The sequence below is a fragment of the Zootoca vivipara genome, chromosome 3 (genome assembly GCF_965207765.1).
Source record: "Zootoca vivipara chromosome 3, rZooViv2.hap1.1, whole genome shotgun sequence".
NCBI lineage: Eukaryota > Metazoa > Chordata > Lepidosauria > Squamata > Lacertidae > Zootoca > Zootoca vivipara.
This window is the reverse complement of record NC_142586.1, coordinates 6935050-6945091: the sequence shown is the minus strand read 5'-3', so window position 1 is coordinate 6945091 and position 10042 is coordinate 6935050. Positions and strand designations below refer to the sequence as shown.

The 10042-nt window shown below is 44.0% G+C and overlaps 1 long non-coding RNA gene across 1 annotated transcript; it reads left to right on the top strand.

Annotated features, from left to right (window-relative positions):
• The first annotated feature begins 2951 nt into the window (after nt 1–2951).
• LOC148686150 (uncharacterized) lies at nt 2952–7830 on the top strand. Its single transcript, XR_015948837.1, has 2 exons — nt 2952–3208; nt 7398–7830. It is a non-coding gene; the product is annotated as an uncharacterized LOC148686150 (long non-coding RNA).
• Nucleotides 7831–10042: the final 2212 nt, after the last annotated feature.

Genomic DNA, 10042 nt, shown 5'->3' with positions numbered 1-10042 from the left:
TTTCAGAAGAAACTTTTAAAAGTGCTACCTCTGGTTACAGAGGAGACTTTACTGTATGCTTGTCTTTGATATATTTCTTTTATTTCTGATATAGTAATGATGGATATTGGATCTAAATCTTAAAGAGTCCCAAAGTACAAGTGCACAACAGCCCTTCAAGGAAGGCCCATTTCTTTTTCACCAGCTTCTCATGAGTAGCACAGAAACAGAAGTAGTAAAGTTGGTTCTCATAAAGATTTCAAGATTTCTTTTTATAAAAAAAACAAAACTAGAGTCAATATGTTTAGGAGAGTCTTAGACTCTGTGGGCATGCATGCTGTATATGGAAATGATAAACACACACATTGTAAACCAAAATTACAAGAAGAATATGACTAATCAAACATCTGAAATGCCATTGCTGCTGGTTTGTATGTCTGCTTGTTAACAGAGCAGATATTTCATCTTGAACATACACTTCGAACATGACCGATTGCAGATATAACTTTCAGCAACTTTAAAACACCTAATCCAGTTCTTTAATTAATACAGTCTATTCTGAAACTTGAGGGATTTATTGGTGCTGGCAGAAACATTTGAAAATAACTTCAGGAAGTTCATGACATACCATGTATCTCAAGGGAATTCATTCATTTTCCTACATATTTTTTCTTTGCCACCATCAATAAATTCATTCAGAGGTTTAAAATATACTAAGCTAGAAGGCAGTTAAAACGCTGTTGGAAATTTTCAATAGTATGATTTAAAAGAATATAAATGTGGACAAAGAGATTCACTGTATTATTATTTGTTTTATAAATTTATATTTAAATATGTCTAGGGTGGCTGCAGGAGACTCTTTAAGTTCTCAAAGAAAAACAAAACCAAGGGATACCCAGATGAACTATGTTGATGTGTGTTGATGTAGATATACCCACACATACAGGGTAGGGGTCAACTAAATCCCATAAGTGGAAGCACTCCACAAGGACTCCTGCTTGTGTTGTGGGGCTTCCTTCCCCTTTCTCCGCTCCTTTTGTGTTCCCTGAAATTGGCTCTGGAAGGGTTCCAGAACCCCTGGAACAGCACGCAGAAGGAGGAGAGGGGGAAGCCCCAATGTATGAGCAGAAGATCTTGCACAGGACTTCCAATGATCACCTTGGTGCGATAATGAATTGCTCCTACGGTCATTTAGAAATAAGCTAAGCGCTAAGGATTCTCAAATTGGTTATGTCAGCACATTAGGATCGGGGTGTGTGCCCCATTTTCCTGCCTAAGGCAAAATGGGAAGGTGTTCCCCTGACCCATGCTGTGCCCCCCTGCTGCCCCCGCCAAACCCTCACTTACCAGGCTCACATGGCTGTGACTTCGAGGTTTTGGCGAGATCTTGTGAGAGCTCTGTGAGATTGCGCAGAGACCTTCAGATGCCTCGCACGACCTTCCTCGGACCTTGGTAAGGGAGACACTCTGCCTCACTTACACAGGTTTCAGGAAGGTCGTGCAAAGCCTTCTCGTGGGTGTCTTGTAAGATCTCATTGGAACTTGGAAGCCACTGCAGTTGCTTCTCCTTCCTTCGCTGGCAGAGGTGGTGTTGGGCACCCACAGAAGCACTCCTTGGCTTCCATCACCTGAGGCATTTGCCTCAGTCTGCCTCATCATAGCTGCCAAGTACCCTGTTTTCTCCAGGAAAACCCTGATTTTACTTACTTTTTCCCGGTGGTCCCCCGTATCACTCCGTCTCCCGTTTTTCTCCGTTATTTTCTCCTGCCATAGGCCATTTTTTTTCTTTCCGATTTGCCCTTCTATGGGCACCAAAAATGGCCGCCACCGGCCTCAAAAGTCGCATCTACGCATGTCTGGAAGTGCATAGACGCGACTTCCGGTGTCGGCAGCGGCCATTTTTGGTGCCCATAGATGGGCGGAGCGACACCGGAAGTTGCGTCGATACACTTCCTGACATGCGTACAAGCGACTTTCGAAGCTGGCGGCGGCCATTTTTGTGCCCATAGAAGGGCAAAGCGACACCGGAAGTTACGTCGACGCAACTTCCGGTGTCACACGGCTGCCGGTCCCGGATTCTGCAGTCCGGGACTTGGAAGGTAAGTGCCTCATGGCTGGCCCTGATTAGGTTGGTACATACCAAAGCTATGTTGGATATTACAAAAACATGAGATTATTCCGGCGTTATATTGATGTCCAGATGCAGGGCACATGTTAGGAACATGGTGAATGGCCAAGACATTTCAGTAGGAAGTTGGGTTTGAGGAAAGATTCACACAGAATTGTTTACAAGGTAATAATATAATTACATTTGTCAAGGACATCCACTGTCCAAAAAAATATGGCAGACACAGTTAAAACATATTGATGGGTAAGACAATACTATCATGTGGTCATGCTATCTCTTCCACACCTTTGTGATATAGGATTATTAATACCCTTTTGGTTATGGAGAAATGGTAAAACACACACACACTGACTTGCTCAAAGTCACCTATTACAGCAGGAAATGAAATAATCCAGTGTCAGTACTGTCAACAGAAAGAGCATAGATAAAGCTCTTTTATGGAAGCTTTTAATGTTTGATGGATTTCTGTGTTTTGATGTTTTGTTGGAAGCCGCCCAGAGTGGCTGGGGGAACCCGGCCAGATGGGCGGGGTATAAATAATATATTATTATTATTATTATTATTATTATTATTATTATTATTATTATTATTATTAAGAGGTCTTGGTAGTACAAAGGCACTGTGCCATTTTGAACATTTGTAGCCAACTTTTTCTTAAGTAGTAGCTAAATGAGTACTGATCAAGCTGTGTCTGGAGCTCCTCTGACAGAGGGAAGTCCTGCAAAGCACCACTTAATATTTTATGATGCATTCTACCTGCAATATGATGGTAGTCGTTTTAAAGACTTAGTGGTGAGAGGCATGCTGTAAAAACAAAAACAAATGTTTTTATTTTATTTTCTAGAATAGCACAATGCAAGAAGAGGGTCAGATTCTCTCACGCCTCTGGCAAAATTGTACCTCAAGGAAGGAGAAATTCTAGGAAGATCGAAGAGCTCATCTGATAAGTTAACTGCTCTCCGCTGAACTTTGCCTTCTGTCTTGTTGTACCATTCATGTGAATGACTGAAGTGTACATCTGCCAAGCACACCAGTGAGAGGTGGCAAAAAATGGCCGGCGCAGGAAAAAGGAAGTGCGGAGTGGTTTCTTACAGAACTGAGGTGAGAAGCTTGCGATGAAGGGAATGCAGCAACTACTTCATTCACACTCACAGTGTGAACACTAGCAATACATGCCATTGTTATGATTAGCTTTCCAGGCAACCAGTGGTTTGTGGAATGAATATACCTGTTTCTTTTGTGCACAGTCTAATCTGGAGCTTGAGTTGCAAGGAACCACATTTTCTAAGCACCGAATCCACCATGTTTTATGCAACGTCTCCCCCAGAGATCGCATTCACTGAGTCCCATTGACATGCTTACTAGTGTTGAGAACATTCATGCTGAAGGAGTGAGGCAGTGTTTTTGGCCTAGTCCTGATATTACATCCCCGCCACCATGTCACCTCGACCTTCACAGGTTCAGCACTGAGTTGATCACCCTACTAGGCTACTGCAATCTCTTAATAGGGCCAAGTCTTCTTCAACTTTTGTGGGAGACTCCACCAATGAGTAGTATGAAGAGGGTTCCCAAGAATGCATTTCTTCTTTATCTGCAGGCTTTATGGGTAATATAAGGATAAAGTAAGGTAAGGGGAATCAAGGTGTTGGAACACCCTGCTAATTAAATAAATTCTTAAAGCTATCATCCAGCGAGTGCAGAATGCTGCGGCGAGACTCCTTACGGGGTCATCACCACGGGATCATAGAATCATAGAGTTGGAAGAGACCACAAGGGCCATCCAGTCCAACCCCCTGCCAAGCAGGAAACACCATCAAAGCATTCTTGGCATATGCCTGTCAAGCCTCTGCTCAAAGACCTCCAAAGAAGGAGACTCCACCACACTTCTTGGCAGCAAATTCCACTGTCAAACAGCTCTTACTGCCAGGAAGTTCTTCCTAATGTTTAGGTGGAATCTTCTTTCTTGTAGTTAGAATCCATTGCTCCATGTCCGCTTCTCTGGAGCAGCAGAAAACAACCTTTCACCCTCCTCTATATGACATTCTTTTATATATTTGAACATGGCTATTATATCACCCTTTAACCTTCTCTTCTCCAGGCTAAACATACCCAGCTCCCTAAGCCGTTCCTCATAAGGCATTGTTTCCAGACCTTTGACCATTTTGGTTGCCCTCCTCTGGACACGTTCCAGCTTGTCAGTATCCTTCTTGAACTGTGGTGCCCAGAACTGGACACAGTACTCCAGGTGAGGTCTGACCAGAGCAGAATGCAGTGTTACTATTACTTCCCTTGATCTAGACACTATACTCCTAGATCACATTCACCCAGTGCTCTACTAGCTGCACTGGCTCCCAGTGGAGTACATAATCAGGTTTAAGGTGCTGGTTTTAACCTTTAAAGCCCTATATGGCCTAGGACCCTCGTACCTATGGGACCGCCTCTCCTGGTATGGCCCACAGAGGACCTTAGGGTCTGCAAATAACAACATCCTAAAGATTCCGGGCCCCAGAGAGATCAGACTGGCCTCGACCAGAGCCAGGGCCTTTTTGGCCATGGCCCCAGTCTGGTGGAACGCTCTCTCACAAGAGACTAGGGCCCTGTGGGACTTGACATCTTTCCACAGGGCCTGCAAGACGGAGCTGTTCCACCAGGCCTTTGGTCGTGGTTCAGTCTGACACATTTTCTCCTTGTATAAGAACAAGCATGAAGGAGGTTCCCAGTCCACTCACAGGTGCTGATAATATCAGTGGAAACAGTTGGGAACCGCCTTCAATTTTAACCTGAAGATTGCCACTTGTCCAGTTTTAATTTTAATTTGTTTGAATTAATTGTGGGATGCATCTTAATTTATTGCTTGCTTGTTTTTATGCATTGTCTTACTTGTATGATGCTAGCTGCTCTGAGCCCGGCTTTGGCCAGGGAGGGCGGGATATAAATAAAATTTATTATTTATTATTATTATCCTAAGCACCAAGTGTCCACCACAGAATTTTACCTACAGTACAGTGGCAAGATCTGTGTTATTGGTTGGGACTGGTTTCTGCAGAGAAACTAATAATAATAATAATAATAATAATAATAATAATAATAATAATAATATGATTGGGAGCCAAGCAACTTACTCTTAATGCAACCCTTACTTCCAGGGAGTCTGGCATGCAAGGGCTGATGATGCTCCTCTCTGGCACTGCTGCTGCTTATAATAGCTCCAACATAGGGAGTTCTGAAAATGTTTCCATATACAGTACTGCATTGCTCATAAGCTTTTTCTGCTGCAGTACTTGATGGTTATGGAACCTCTGCTTTCTGTAATGGGTGATTGCTACCTTGTATTTTATCCATTAAAGAACCTTTTAACGAGGGTGAAAGAGGAGAGCGCAAAATATGGTCTGAAGCTCGACATAAAAAAAACCAAGATCATGGCCACTGGTCCCATCACCTCCTGGCAAATAGAAGGGGAAGAAATGGAGGCAGTGAGAGATTTTACTTTCTTGGGCTCCATGATCACTGCAGATGGTGACAGCAGTCACGAAATTAAAAGACGCCTGCTTCTTGGGAGAAAAGCAATGACAAATCTAGACAGCATCTTAAAAAGCAGAGACATCACCTTGCCAACAAAGGTCCGTATCGTTAAAGCTATGGTTTTCCCAGTAGTGATATATGGAAGTGAGAGCTGGACCATACAGAAGGCTGATCGCCGAAGAATTGATGCTTTTGAATTATGGTGCTGGAGGAGACTCTTGAGAGTCCCATGGACTGCAAGAAGATCAAACCTATCCATTCTGAAGGAAATCAGCCATGAGTGCTCACTGGAAGGACTGATCGTGAAGCTGAGGCTCCAATACTTTGGCCACCTCATGAGAAGAGAAGACTCCCTGGAAAAGACCCTGATGTTGGGAAAGATGGAGGGCACAAGGAGAAGGGGACAAAGGCCTGGTCAAAGGCCTGGAAACGATGCCTTATGAGGAATGGCTTAGGGAGCTGGGTATGTTTAGCCTGGAGAAGAGAAGGTTAAGGGGTGATATGATAGCCATGTTCAAATATATAAAAGGATGTCATATAGAGGAGGGAGAAAGGTTGTTTTCTGCTGCTCCAGAGAAGCGGACACGGAGCAATGGATTCAAACTACAAGAAAGAAGATTCCACCTAAACATTAGGAATAACTTCCTGACAGTAAGAACTGTTCGGCAGTGGAATTTGCTACCAAGGAGTGTGGTGGAGTCTCCTTCTTTGGAGGTCTTTAAGCAGAGGCTTGACAGGCATATGTCAAGAATGCTTTGATGGTGTTTCCTGCTCGGCAGGGGGTTGGACTGGATGGCCCTTGTGGTCTCTTCCAACTCTACGATCCTATGATTCTATGGGACGGCAGAGGACGAGATGGTTGGACAGTGTTCTCGAAGCTACCAACATGAGTCTGACCAAACTGCGGGAGGCAGTGCAAGACAGGAGTGCCTGCCGTGCTCTGGTCCATGGGGTCACGAAGAGTCGGACACGACTAAACAACAAAAACAACATTTTATCTCTTCTGATTCTTCACAAATGTTTATTGGATTCATGCTACTTTGCAAATCCAGCCTTCGTGCCAGTGTGTCTGCAATGCAGCCTCACTTGCCCCCTTCCCGGGAAAAGAGCAGTGACTCAGCTGTTGGGAGGTCAGATGAATACTGCTGCCATACCAGGCCACCCATGAATGGTGCTGCTACTTGTCTGCTTTCCATTTCAGCAGTTACTGTAGCTTCATAAGATCAGTCCTCTTCCTGTGATGCAGCAGATTCCTGACTTGAAGCCGTGGGGTTAACTCTACTTGGTTAACAGTTTGTGAACCCAGACATATCACAAACCACAGTTTGCACAAACTGTGGCTTGCAAACCGATTTCAAATCATGAACTGATGTGCTGGTTTGGCAGCTCCTCACAAACCATGGTTAGTAAGATGGTGTAGGTCAAGCATCTCCAAACTTTGGCCCTCCAGATGTTTTGGACTACAATTCCCACCATCCCTGACCACTGGTCCTGTTAGCTAGGGATCATGGGAGGGCCACAGTTTGGGGATGCCTGGTGTAGGTTCTAGCACTGAACCATGGGGTTCAGCACTGCCTAAAGGCAACCTTTGCCTTTGGGCAATTTTCCTGTTAATAATATATATCTGAACAAAATAAAATCAAATACATAAAAAGAACCCCAGAAGAGGGGCAGAGAATTGGCTGCTGGTACAACATAATGAAAAGAGCACCTGTCCTCCATAAAACCTTCAAATGCAGAGGTTTTAAAAATTATATTTCTATTTCAGCTTTATGTTCAAGGAGATGTACTACTTTCAGAGCACCTTGGCTATTGATGCTTCAGAGTGAAACAAAATTGGCAGTGAATGAACCTAAAAATGCTATCAAAGATGAAAAAGAACAATGAAAATGAAGAAGACTAAATGCATGGTCTTTGCTCTGAACCTTTTACTGATAGAAAACATCTAATTCCCTCAAACCAGTTCCCGAAAAGCAAAGCTTCAGGTAGAGAAAGAGCAGCCCAAGTATGTAACATTCATTTTTCTTTTTTGCTTTGATGCTGAAAACAAAGGAGCAATTCTGTATTTTTCAAGATCTTGGTTCCAGCATTTTGAAATGTCAATTAAAAAAAATAGACATTGTCTCACTTCCTCTATTTTACTCTGCTCTGGGATCAATGCTTTCACAATACTACTGATATAAAATGTTTTTATCCATTTATGAATTTGTGTGTATTATATTTATTATTGTGAGTGCCCTGGGAGGACATGATATGTACATGCTTGCATTTGGCTTTTGGTCCACTTGAGGTATGCAGATTATTGGTGCAGAATAAGGTAAAGGTAAAGGGACCCCTGACCATTAGGTCCAGTCGTGACCGACTCTGGGGTTGCGCGCTCATCTCGCATTATTGGCCGAGGGAGCCGGCGTATAGCTTCCAGGTCATGTGGCCAGCATGACAAAGCCGCTTCTGGCAAACCAGAGCAGCACATGGAAACGCCGTTTACCTCCCCGCTATAGCGGTTCCTATTTATCTACTTGCATTTTGATGTGCTTTCGAACTGCTAGATTGGCAGGAGCTGGGACCAAGCAACGGGTGCTCACCCCGTCACAGGGATTTGAACCACCAACCTTCTGATCAGCAAGCCCTAGGCTCAGTGGTTTAGCCCACAGCGCCACCTGGGTCCCTTATTGGTGCAGAATAAACCTGTGTAAATGTGGGGGGGCGGGGGGGGGCAAATGCAAGAAACTGCCTATTGGTAAAAATCTTGACCATAGTCTTAATCTCCTAATGTAGAAGTTCTAAATTTGCAGTCAAATGACTTTCAAGAAATCCTGTTAACGGGCTCCACAGTTTTTGACCTCACTCCCTTTTCCCTACATCTTTTCTTCCTTACTTTCTGTAAATTTAACAACTGCTGTCGTGTTTATAGCAGGAAGACTTGGGGGCGGGGGAAAGTTACCTGTTTAATTAATGTAGTAAATCAGACAATTCTTTAAAAGCCCAGGAGTGGGATCTATGAAAATGTATCACCCCCTACTCATGCAGACAGTTAGAGAGACTCAAAAGGAGGCAGACATTCCTAACACTGTTTACCGCACAGCTGAAATCTGCTGTGATCAGAGAGTCATGCTGGTCAGGCTTTTGATATATCTGCGATGCAGAAATAGTTCCTGTGTTCTGGGTTATGGGCAATTTTAAAGGAAGTAAGCCCAGAGAGCAAGGCAGGCTCATGAATATACTTCTTCTCTATCGGGGCTCCACTCAGGCTGGGCCTGTGCCCTGCAGAATATCCACAAAACAGTTAAATACTTGAAATACTTGGATTTAATTCTCCCAATTTAGTTCCACTGCCTTCGCTGGGTCTTAGCTAGTTTAAATCCAAATCTTGCAGCTTAACCAGGTCAAGGAGTGGGGTGTCCACTCAACACATCTGCCTCCTTTCCTTTTTCTTAAGCGCATACTGGATCCACTTGCCACTCTCACTCTTGGTGAAGATCTTTTGACAGCATGGGCACTGTGGTGGTGGTGACTTCTAAAAGTGTAATGCTACAGACCCAGACTGGGCCAGACATATGCAAGGCATCTCAGCCATCACCTTTGCTCTGACGCCACATCACTCACTGCCCATATTCCCCACTCTGAACAGAACAGGACAAGGCCAGGGGGGAAATGCAACCGAAGTGTACTGAGCTATTAGTGTGCTGCATTGTTTTCAATCTTAATATAACAGGACAGAATAAAGAGGGATTAGTGCTGAAGTTGAAGTTTTTATTATGTGAGGTACTCGATGGGCTGCTCGGGGAGTTTCAGAGATAAAGAGAGTACCAACCAGGGAAAAAAAGGTATTTATTTTGTCAAGCCCCTTTCATCTTTTCCTTAGCTCGCTTTTAAGCCCGTGAATTACAAGTGTTAACAAATTTGATTGCCCTACAGTCTTCTAGGGCGATAAGGGAAATTTCTGTGCTTTTGCAAAAGTATACGCAGTGTGCTTGTGGAATTCAGCACATCCCATTTTTGGAGGGGTTTGGGGCGGCGGCACCTTGGAGCAAGGTGGTTTCCTTCTGGGCAGGCTACCCACATTCCAGAGCTCTCATAGTTCCTCCCAAATGGGCAGCACAAACCTGTCTAGATGCAACAATAAAAGGCTTCTGTCACTGATAATTGGCTGGCAACACCGAAATGCCCCATTCCAAACAGATATCAAATTGGTTAGGGTATATCATTTGCCCTTGAGCAGTTGGACTATGGACTGGAGATTCACTAGTTACAGTGGTACCTCTACTAAGCCCTGTTTAGGCAAGCTTTTAATGTTTGATGGATTTCTGTATTTTAGTGTTTTGTTGGAAGCCACCCAGAACCGCGGCTAGGACTTTGTTGGCCCCAAAATGGAAAAATCAGGAACTACCAACGATTGATGAGTGGCAGGTG